We start from the raw sequence: 11,512 nt of genomic DNA, 5'->3' as shown, positions 1-11,512 counted from the left end.
GGGGGGGGGGGGGGGGGGTTGAAATAGTTAGATGCTTTCCCAGGTATAATAAACGCAAATAATGTAATTATTATATAAAATAGTGTTATTGCTACAATCCAATATGAAAAAAATAGGCTAGTTCTACAGGTTTAGCAATAACAAGTTCAGTGGTGCAGAAATTACATTAAATAAATGATCAAATACATTGCTGGTTCCAAATGTCGTTATAGTAGCCTACACGCAGAACAGAACAGAAGACACATTTATTTAGTCTATCTAAAGTAGCCTATTTATTTCTGGCAAAAGCATATATAGTGTCATTTCCATTGTGGTATCAACGAGAAAAACTAATTTAGCATACATAATCTAGCAAGATCACACACTGAGGTAAACAAGGAAGACCAGAAAACTCATGACTAATAAAAACAAATGCCACTATGTAAAATGAGAGCTTATAATGATGAAAAAAAAAGTAAACCTTGACCTCACACCATAAAACAAGGGTTTTACAGGTAGGCCTATTTTTTAGTTATGCTTGCAGAGTTGTGTATACATTCTGTTGTATTATCTTTAATTTATGATTCTTTAAATGGAGAATACATCAAATATAATCTAAAGAGAATCAACAGTGAAAATAATAAAATATTAAATAAGCTACAACAAAAACTCTGGACGCATTAAAAGTAATAACAGTCATTTAATTTAATCTAAAATTGACTTCAATATCTTTTTTTTCTTCTTTTTTTTAAGGATGAAATGACACGGACATGTTTTCAAGAAATGTTCACCCTAAAAACTTCATAAACACAGTATTTATTTTCAACTCCTTGCAAAGGACAGTTCCACCCCCGTCTAATGACTGTAATCATGTTTGATCCTGGCCAGCTGTGTTGTGCATCTCAAGCGTCTGTGTGTTTGAATGAGTTTGGCGTTTTCATTTGGTCTTCTTCACAGTCGAGTGAGTCGTCAAGAAGATGCTCTCACAATCAGAATTACTCACTGACACTGAATGTTCTCTGAGGAAGTTTGGAAGCCATAGCAGCTCTGCAGCAGGAGGGCCATTCTTGTGCTACTCAGATGAATCAGCATAGAAAAAAAACATTCCAAAAATATTTATTACAACATTAAAAAGAGCTAGGCAAATTATTTGACAATTTTTGTATCTGACTTTGTCTTAATATGCAAGCTTCATTTGACCAGTGGCGGCTCGTCAGGGGAGGCACAGCTTCCCCATAATTTTGAGGTGAAAATGGGAGGAGGACGATTTAATGTCAATTCATTTCAGTTCATGTCTCAGAATGTGTATTTTTTGTAATACCATAACGTGAAAGCGCCGCTTTTCTATCGCGTATGTGCCGAATCTGCTGATGTAATTACAACCGCTAATGATAGAGAAGGGTAGGGGAGGCCGGGGAGAGCTGAGCTCTCGTGCCTCCGTTGGTAAAAAAAAATTAGCCAATCAGCATCGAGTGTTCACTTTCAGCGCTGAGGAGTGTTGAGAAGAGAAGCCTCGCTGAGGAGGCTAGCCTCCCTTCTGATATCAACCAATCATCAAAGAGACGGAAATGACGTAGGTTAAGCAAATAATAATAATAATAGTGGGCAGGGATCCCAGACCAATACAATTAGTGTGCCTCCTCTATTTTAAAACCCACGAGCCGCCACTGCATTAGACGTGCCTTCATTTCTTACAAAAACGTGTTGTGGTTGTATGATTAACTGAACGATTAACTTGTATGCCAGGGTGTTCACTTGCTACATGGTATTAGCCTGCTGTTACTTTTTTATAAAAAAAAATAAAAAAAAACTTAAATCAATTATTTAGTTCAACACTGTGGATTTTTTTTTTTAAATATCCAGCGTTCTTTAAAACTCGTGTTTCTCTAACTCACATACTTCGTATCATACTTCATACTTCACATAATTCTTGTTTCGTATAAACCATAGACTGGTAGAAACAAGTCAATGTCTGCAGTTCAACCTGTGACCACACGGTGTCTCTCTATTGCTTTTTACCCAATAATGTCTCAATAATGGCAGCATTTCAGACCAAAGAAATGTTTATTTTGTTGCAAATGAATGATAATTCCAATTTAAATCTAACTCAGAACAAAATTATAAACCAGAATAAAGACCCATACGAAGAAGTGTAATTACATTCTAATATGGAAAAATAACTGTGGTACCTTTTTCTTAGTACTGTACATGCTCATTAGGAGAATTAATCTTCTTGACTCTTATATTAACATTTGCCCTTTTTCCCTTAGTCATACTGTAAAATTAAGATTAATGCTTCCTGATTAATGCTAATGATCCACAGGAACAGACAGGCCATGAACTCTACATCAAGTGACTACACTCTCAAAGGCCTTGTCACACTGTTTTCAATCTTATCCACCTTTTCTCGTCTTCAAGAGGCATTTAAAAAGCTAACTAGACCTCAAATATAAAAAGAACGCATTATTTAAATGAAAATGAAAGCATTAAACCAGGAAAACAAAAATGAAAATGAAAGAACCAGGAATATTCACGGACTCACTTAAGCAGAAACTCTTTTGTAAATTTCCCCAGCTGGGTATGAAATACAATGCAACACAACAACTGTTTTCTGTGCGAGAAATGCTTTCTTTTTCATGCTGTTTCTCTAGAGTATGAGCCCTAAAACAAAAATAATTAAAAAAACTGCCTCTATTGTTAAATATTACTGTGTGTGTATGTTTAATAACTTGAAATGTTTATGTTAATGTTACAAAATGATGTTTTCTAACCATTTTAGCATAAGAACACATAGAAACTGGTCACTTTCACTGCTCAGGTGTTTAGTTTATTGTAATGAAGTTATAAAATATCTGATGCCGAAAAATCAACAAATGTAAAAAGAACACAGGACAGTTCCCAGACTCATAAATACAGTATTTATATATTACAGTACACAAGAAAAAACAGCAGGGCCTTTGGTCTGGAAGGCTACATGGAAATAAAAAGAGTTTAACTCATTGCTACAGTTAATAATTTTTTTTAATATAACCTCTACAGCTCACATAAACAAATGTTTTGGCTTAGTGGAGTAAGGGCTATTCCTTTACAGATGCTGTTTATTCAATAAACAACAAGCTTCTTTTTCCCATAATGCACCTGAAGGCAAAATGAATCCACTAAATTTACCAGGCACTGAGAGTGAGGCACTTGTGCGCCTGGCTAGCGAGACTGAGGAGTGGCACGTGGAGGATGCTACACATGTTGATTATTAGGAGTTCTCCTATGCAGTGGAATCTGATGGCTTCTTGTCTTTCTTCTTTTTCTTGGTCTTCTTGGCCTGGCAGGGTTTGCACACGCAGCACAGGATGCAGGGAGAGGCCAGCAGCAGCAGTGGTGACGTCACTAGCACGATGATGCTGACGCCCAACAGTATACCGACCACCTGAACACATCACAACGACACAACACACACAAACTCAACTGGGATCTCACTGCATGTGAGTAGTTTTCATCTAACGTCATGATAGTAACGGTCTAAGCTTGCTGATTAAAAAAAATTGTCAACTGAAAAAGCTGCAAAGATGGGTGCTTTCTAAAACTAGACACCAGAGACATTTGGACATTGGTAAATGTCTGACATAATGAAAAACAGTGCAAATTGGCATTCCAGCTAACCTGTGTCCTGTTCCAAATGACGGAAGCTCTGGAGTGCCCCAGCTTGTTTCGGCATGGTCCTTTATCATAATGTCTCAGAAATATATCGCCCTGTAACCATAGGGACATTTACATTTACTCATTTAGCAGACACATTTATCCAAAAAGGCTTACAAATGATAAATGGCAAAACAAACAAAAATTGAAAATATTATTAAAATTGAAAATTAATATATTAAAATTGAATTAATTTTGTTACATTATTATTATTATTATATATTATAAATATTTATTTAAATATATTCATATATTATTATCATGCATATTATCAAGAAATATTTATATTTTATTAAATGTTTTAATTTTAAATTATTGTAATAATAATGCTAAAAGAAATTAATTATTATTATTATTACAATTGAAAAAATAATATTATATTAAAATTTAATTAATTTGTTATATTATTCTTGAAATGTAATTAAATATTTAAATATGTCCATATATTATTATTCATATTATCAGTAGATACTTATAAATATTTGATTAATTTTCATTTTAAATTATAATAATAAATGTTTTTATTTTAAACGATGTAATAATAATAATAAATTACTATTAAAATGGAAAGTTGTTGTTGTTATTATTAGTAAAATTGTTACAAATATTAAAATACAAAAATAATATATTAAAATGTTATTAATAGAAAAAAATCATCACATTTTATGGTTGTTATTATTATTATATTAAAATTTAAATAAAATATTTAATGAAATATTTATCTATTATTATTATTATTATTCTTTTAATAATATTTTCAATTTTATTAATTTTCATTTTTAATTATAATATTAAATGTGTTTTAATTTTAAATTATTGTAATAATAATAATAACTATTATTATTATTATTGTTGTTGTTATTATTATACGCATGTTAAAAAATCAAGGTGTGCCCATAGTGTATTGCTTTTAATATCATGGTTTAATCATGGTACTTTGTCCCAAAAAATATACATTCATGTGGTACTGTGATTGATCATTCATTGTAAAAACCATGGTACTTTTATAATACCATGGTATTTCTATTGTCGTAGTGTCCAAAATCTGTGATGTTGGTGGCAGAACATTTGTAAACCCCTAGAATCACTTACATCCAGATTCTGTAGGCAGTACCAGCAGAACGTGTGTTTGCAGCTCTTGCAGAGCATCTGCGCGCAGCCCTGATTGCGCTCTATATAGACGCCACACATTGGACACTGTTTAATGGCTGCATCAGTATCAGCGCTGCTCAGTGCACTGCAGAGACGACACACAGAGCACGTTTACAGGGCCGTGTTATGGAACTGAATGATGAACAGTTGTTTGTTCGGTGGTAAATCGCTCACACGGACCTGTCTGCTGATGGTGCCATCAGCGGCTGGTGCTGGGAGCAGGAGTGACCATCTATCCAGGGACTTCTGCAGCCGCAGCAGAAGACGGCATGGCACGCGGGGCAGGGCACAGGAAGCAGTTTGCCTTCGGTTCCAGGCGTCACACTGCACATTGCCTGACAGTCCAGCATGGGACACCAAGCCTTACTGGGGTCTAACTGAACTCCTGAAAGAGACCGAAAGAAAAACTGAGGTTAAAAAAAAACCATTCGAAGCCAAAAAAAAAGGAATGTGGCAAAGCCAATTCACTTGCTTGCAAAATTCACTTCCTCACTGACAATTTTTCATTGAGGTTTACTGTTAACAGTCACAAATCCGGGACGTTCTTGCAGTCTCAGGAAGACTTCTGCAAATACTAATGTCACAGTTTACTCTGACACCACAGACAGTCTAGACGATTCCTAGCATTTTGGGGGCAGCTGAGATTCAGACAGAGGCAGTGGAAGAAGAAAATCCCACAGCTTCTGCTGTCTGAATAAGCTCATTGTTTACGCTTCTATAAACGCTGAGCTGGACCCTGGCGGACACAAACCAGCAACCAGCAGCACATTCACACTTGAGCCGTAGGATAAAACCGTTTCTGATTCTAAAATATACAACTATTGCCCATAAACTCATTTTTGTGTCCGAAACTTCAAAATATTGGCATTTGTGGACAGTATAGGCCAGGAGTGCCCAAACTCGGTCCTGGAGGGCCGATGTCCAGCAGAGTTTAGCTCCAACCTGCCTCAACACACCTGCCTGGAGGTTTCTAGTATGCCTAGTAAGAGTTTGATTAGCTGGTTCAGGTGTGTCTAATTGTGGATGGATCTAAACTCTGCAGGACACTGGCCCTCCAGGACCGAGTTTGGGCACCCCTGGTATAGACGGACATAGGAAGCTATCAAGTCATGTTTGAGTAATATCTTGTGTAAGATGACTGTTTTTTTTTTTTTTTGTTTGTTTGTTTTTTGAAGGCAGCAAAAATGCCGCCTTCTCTTGCTGTGATATCCCACAATCCAAAGATATTTTATTTTAATAATTGTTTTTATTATAAGAAATTTCAGTTTTTATGTTTTTAGCGTTTATATTAAATCACCAGGGTACCAAGTTGTGCCAAGTTAATGTGCCAAGAAGCTGCTGCTGTGGTAAAATTACTGTCTGTACTGTCCTACAAAACTATGCCAACATTGGAACTTAGGAAAATGTTTTTTGATCGAATATTGATTTCAAATCAGTTTTCACACGCCATGTTTCACACTACAAATCACAGTCTTAAGAGATCTGATTTTTGTCATAACTTAGTTTTGATTGATTTTCAATTGCTATATTTTAAACTAGAGATGGAAACAACACAATATATCACTAAAATCAGCAATAACCGCTGACTGACATAAATAGTCAAGTAAGCATAAAATTATGCTTCTTTATAACTCACATTGCTTGTCTAGAACTGTTTGTTCCTGCCTATCATAGTCCCGCTAGGATTTTCAGTGATGGTTACAGTAACACTATGGAAAGCGGCACATAAATGCATGCATAAATACATGGACAAGCACGTACCTCTTTCAAATCGGAGCCGCTGATAGAGCTCAACCTGATCGCTGGCGGCAAACAAGGCGAGCTGTACAAAGAAGGATATGAATTTATATTCAGGTCATGTCGGAACGCGTCATGTTTGAGCTACAGAACTGCACATGAATATGTAAGACATAATATACAGTCAGCTGGTCAATTTCGTGAAATGATCCTGCTTATCACACATCTACATAGTAAATAAATAAATAAATTAGATGTTGATTTGAGTAGAAATTATTATTATTGACTGTGAAATAACACAAAAGAGGTCAAAAAAGTGCCATGTAGACAGTTTAGCATGTATATGAAACATCTGAGTGTCAGAACAAAGTTTTCCAGAGACTAGAGTCATGATGCCAGGTAATATTTATATTACTGTTGAATCACTGTACTTTGATTTATGATGCATTAGTTCACAAAACAGGTTGGTGAAGATCATGAGGGGAAAATAATACTCAGACGTGTGGAAACATTCGACAGTGATGGGAAAACATTCATGATGAATAAAGCCATTGTGTTCTTGCTGTGGCAACCGAAAGCAAAATGAACATTTAGGCTAAACAAGCCCGAACAAATTTCATCAAAGCCGTTTGAGTTCACTTTGAATCTATTTTAATTTGCCATGGCATTGTCATGTGGTTGCTAAGGTTAAGGCTAATTTTGTCGCTAGGGTGTTCTGAGTGGTTGCTTTTGTGAGTCAACTCCCAAACTCTGTTAATTGACACTACTGTTCAAAAGATTGGGGTCTTTTAAGAAATAAATACATTTATTCAGCAAGGTTGAGCTAATTTATTAAAAAGTGTCAAATGTTTCAAATAAATGCTGTTCTTTTGAACTTTCTATTCATCAAAGAATCCTGAAAAATGCATCACAGTTTCTACAAAATATTAAGCAGCTCAACTGTGTTCAACATTGATAATAATAAGAAATGTTTCTTGAGCAGCAAGTCAGCATATTAGAACGATTTCTGAAGGATCATGTGACACTGAAGACTGGAGTAATGCCATCACAGGGATAATTTACATTTTAACATATAATAAACATTTTTAAGTTATTTTAAATTGTAATAATATTTCACAATATTACTCTTTATCTGTATTTCTGATCAAATAAATGCTGCCTTGGTGAACATTTGGTGAGACTTATTTAAAAACACTGAACAGTTTTGACCCCCAAACTTTTGAACGTTTAAATGCAAGTTTTTGTTGTTGTTGATGTTGGGAAGGTACTAATTGATTAAAAGTAATTAAAATAGATGTTTGGTAGTGGAAGGATTTCTGTATTGTCAGTGTTTGCGCAGTCAATATTTGTAGCATGTGCAACTGTGGAACTGGAAACTGTTGTTGATTGAGAAAGAAGAACTGCGAGCGAGATAGACAGAAGTACCTCAGAGTCCAGCAGATTTCCGGTGTTCTTGCAGGCCGGATCAGGGCAGGTGATGGCACTGCCTGCGCCGCCCCGAATAGCCAGCTGGACATATTGCCTTAAACACTGCAAACACAACACAGCTGTGACTTTTGTACAGTCTGTCTGTCTGATCATGAGATACTATTATAGTTTTTGTAATATTTTATATTTTCCATTTTCATTTTCATTACAGCTTTAGTAATTTTGTTTTTGCCATTTTAGTTTTACAATTCGTTTTTGTGCTATTTTAAGAATGTGTGTATATAGTTTTTATTATTCATTTCAGTTTTGGTTTTAGTCATGTTAGTACATCAAAAATGTTGCCTTGGCAACTAGCTGAATTAAAACAAGCTTTTTAATTTGATTTTAGTTAACTTTTATTTCAAGTAATGCAATTTTTTTTATTCTGTTTTTAGTTTTCATTAAGTATTATATCCCTAGTCAGGTTAATCAATGTTCAGAATTAGCTAAACATTGTTTTGATAGAGTATTATTAATATGTATGCTTTTCAGGGGAAGCAATTGTTGAATGGAAGTTGGATTCCAGTAGAATGTTTTAACTTAAAAATGCCACACTTCAGCTTAAAAACCATTAAAGGTCAAATGATTTGTAAGTCTGACCCACAAGATTTGTTTCAGAGAAATAGGCTAGATTTGGCTAATCTTAAACGGCATGTGAAAGAAAATATCCCCCGCTCGGCGAGACTGAACACTATTGTGCTTTGTTTACTGCATTTCCACCTTTCCCGTCAAGCTTGTGCTAATAACCCAGACCACAGCTAGAGATAAACACCTGCTTATGGAGCGATGTTTGTGAACATGATTTTCCTATATCACTAATACTTGCGTATGTAATAGCAACTACATATTCTGCTGCATGACAACACACTTCCGTTTTAAAGATAAAGATTTATTCAGCAATGCTCTTACGTGCACACAGAACACACAGTTACAGGACTGCAGTGTGCTGGACTCCAGCTCAGGACAGTCGGTCAGGCAAAGTTTGCAGAGGATCATGGCTTTTTCTGCCTCCATGCCTGCCTCCTCTTGTTGTTTAGCCCTTCAACTTCAGAAATCGTGGAGTGCCGTCCTCCATGCTTCTAAAGAGAGGAACAAACAAAGCGGAGGTGGATGGATTGCAACGTTTGAGTTCTAACGTCAGAAAGGTTTCAAAATGCTTATTATGCACTGCAATTGAGTAATAATGGAAAGAAAGCTCTTCGGCAGAAATGTGAAATCATTCTTCTGAAGTCAGTTTTCAAATAGAATCACACGCAGACAATACAGAAGCATTTAAGGACTGTAAAAACTCACTGTTAGACGGAAGCTTTGTTATTAGCCGACTGTCTAATCTCATTTGTGTTGTGTACACCAGCTCAAAACCTGCTCGGCCTGCTCTCTTAATGGAACACCAAACGGGTCGGTCCGGAGGAACAAGAGATCTTCCACCCAGAATGAACTCACAGCTTTATGAAGTCTTCCAGTCAACATTCACGTCCCGCATGGCGACCGAATCCCAAACGGGAAGAAGTCATAATAACATAATCCAGGATAAAGCTAGATTAAGAGGGCCCCGCCTGCCTCGACAGGTCAGAAAAATAGGGAACGTCATAAAAGCGTGAGGTGGAGAGAACGGTGACATTTTTATCCATGACACATTTGTGCTATTTACATTTGTCTCCTCTGTCACGATCAATGTGCATAATATCACTGCCCTAAATGTCCGCTGTCTGTCCAGTCAGTATTGATTGGTGAGACACGTGCGACGTCCACTGACACTTGTGAGTGTTTTCCTGCCACGTCATTGTACTTTTGACAGAGAGCTTGCACTGCTTTTGCAGTTTCACCTTGTGACCGAACAAGAATAAAGATTTAGGAAGAAATGGTATTAGAAAATGTGCTGAATCCGTTTAAGTACGTGCGTGTGTGTGTGCGTATGTGTGTGTGTGTTTGTATAAATAACTGAAAAAACAAAAACAGGACTTTTTTTTTTCCAAACACCAAATCCCAAACCAAAGAATAAAGGATAGGAAACAAACGGTATTAGGAAATGTGCCGAATCAATGTCTGGCAGGAATATGATTAACGTCCTGAATCTCTATTGATCAGCCTGAAAACACACTTGGTCGCACCTCATAAAGTGGGTCACTCAGTAAATCTAGGATAGCTCTCTGGCAGTTCTCAGCAGTGAACATTATTTGCATATACTTTGGTTTTGAGCACAGGGAAGTTAATCAGATTTCTTTGCCAAAAATGATTAATATCATGATGCAGTGAAATCTTGCCAAATGAGGATCCAAAAATAATCCAGCTCTATAGTCATTTTAGTAAATAACTATTCAGTGCTTATTTTTGATATTTGTCTTTTTTTAGACTTCACCGTTTGGCCAAAGTAATACAAATTAAACAGGACAGCTGATTTAAATTGTCTGATTTAATTCTTTATTATCTAGACAAGAATAATGCATGTAAGTCTGTAAGCAGTGGCATAATATTATACCACATCTGCACATTTTCTAAATCCATAAAATTTGCAGTATACAATACACTGATAAATACTATAGCTGCATCCCAAACGACATAATGTGTGAGTAGGTACTACATTTAATAAGGAACTTAGTTTGTGGCCTTTAAAGAAATATGTTCTACATAGTATGCTTGTGTGTAGTAAGAATGCAATTTAGACATACTACATCAGCCATGCTGACATTGTCATGTGACCTACAGCATCAGTTACGCTGCTTTACTAGAATCTAGTTAGAAAGTTACTAAACCTGGCACTGTATATTTCAAATATTGTTGGCTCCTTGACGAATGGCTTTTGTTTCCCTTTTGAAAGTCGCATTTGGATAAACGCGTCTGCCAAATGCATAAATGGAAATTCATGACTCTTCTCCTGTGGCCTCATGGGATAGTTACTCTGAGAGTCCATTGGATGCGCACTTCAGAATCTTGGTGGAAGAATTAATCTGCGTACTTCACCTATTTTACGTTTACGTACTTTGTCGCCAACTGTTTAGTAGGAAAGCAGGCATACAGCATTTGGAGAGAGTGCATGTTAGATATCCCACAATGCAATGCGTTCGATATGACGAGAAACCAGAATGTGTAAATTTTAATATCTCCTTGATTCACTTAACACAAACTTTATAACAATACCTCTATTTACTCGTTGTAACCATGTGACACTGTAGCAGATTTCTCTTCATGTAAAAAGTAATAGGCAGCATGTACTGCGCAGTATGCAGTACACTAGTATTCAATTCAGGGCAAGTCCATTGTCCGATGTGACGTCGAAGATCTTCTTCCGCGTTAATAACAAACAATTCTGTCAATAAATTTCAGTGTTATTGTAACTCTAGTACGGTTACTGTCAGGCATAAAAGACACATTTAACATTCTTCATTTTCACGCAAACACACTACAAGAAAATCAGCTCAAATACAGACCAGGTAGTGCCTTAAATGGGTCATATGATGCGATTTCAATTTTTCCTTTCTCTTTG

General features: G+C 36.1%; 1 pseudogene; it reads right to left on the bottom strand.

Annotated features, from left to right (window-relative positions):
- Window positions 1-2,784: 2,784 nt before the first annotated feature.
- Window positions 2,785-9,103, bottom strand: LOC107666868 (E3 ubiquitin-protein ligase RNF144B-like; annotated as a pseudogene).
- Between the last annotated feature and the right edge of the window lie 2,409 nt (window positions 9,104-11,512).

Source organism: Sinocyclocheilus anshuiensis, unplaced genomic scaffold (genome assembly GCF_001515605.1).
Source record: "Sinocyclocheilus anshuiensis isolate Anshui unplaced genomic scaffold, SAMN03320099.WGS_v1.1 scaffold267, whole genome shotgun sequence".
Classification (NCBI taxonomy): domain Eukaryota; kingdom Metazoa; phylum Chordata; class Actinopteri; order Cypriniformes; family Cyprinidae; genus Sinocyclocheilus; species Sinocyclocheilus anshuiensis.
Note: the sequence above shows the minus strand (reverse complement) of the source record. Positions and strands in the feature narration are given on the sequence as shown.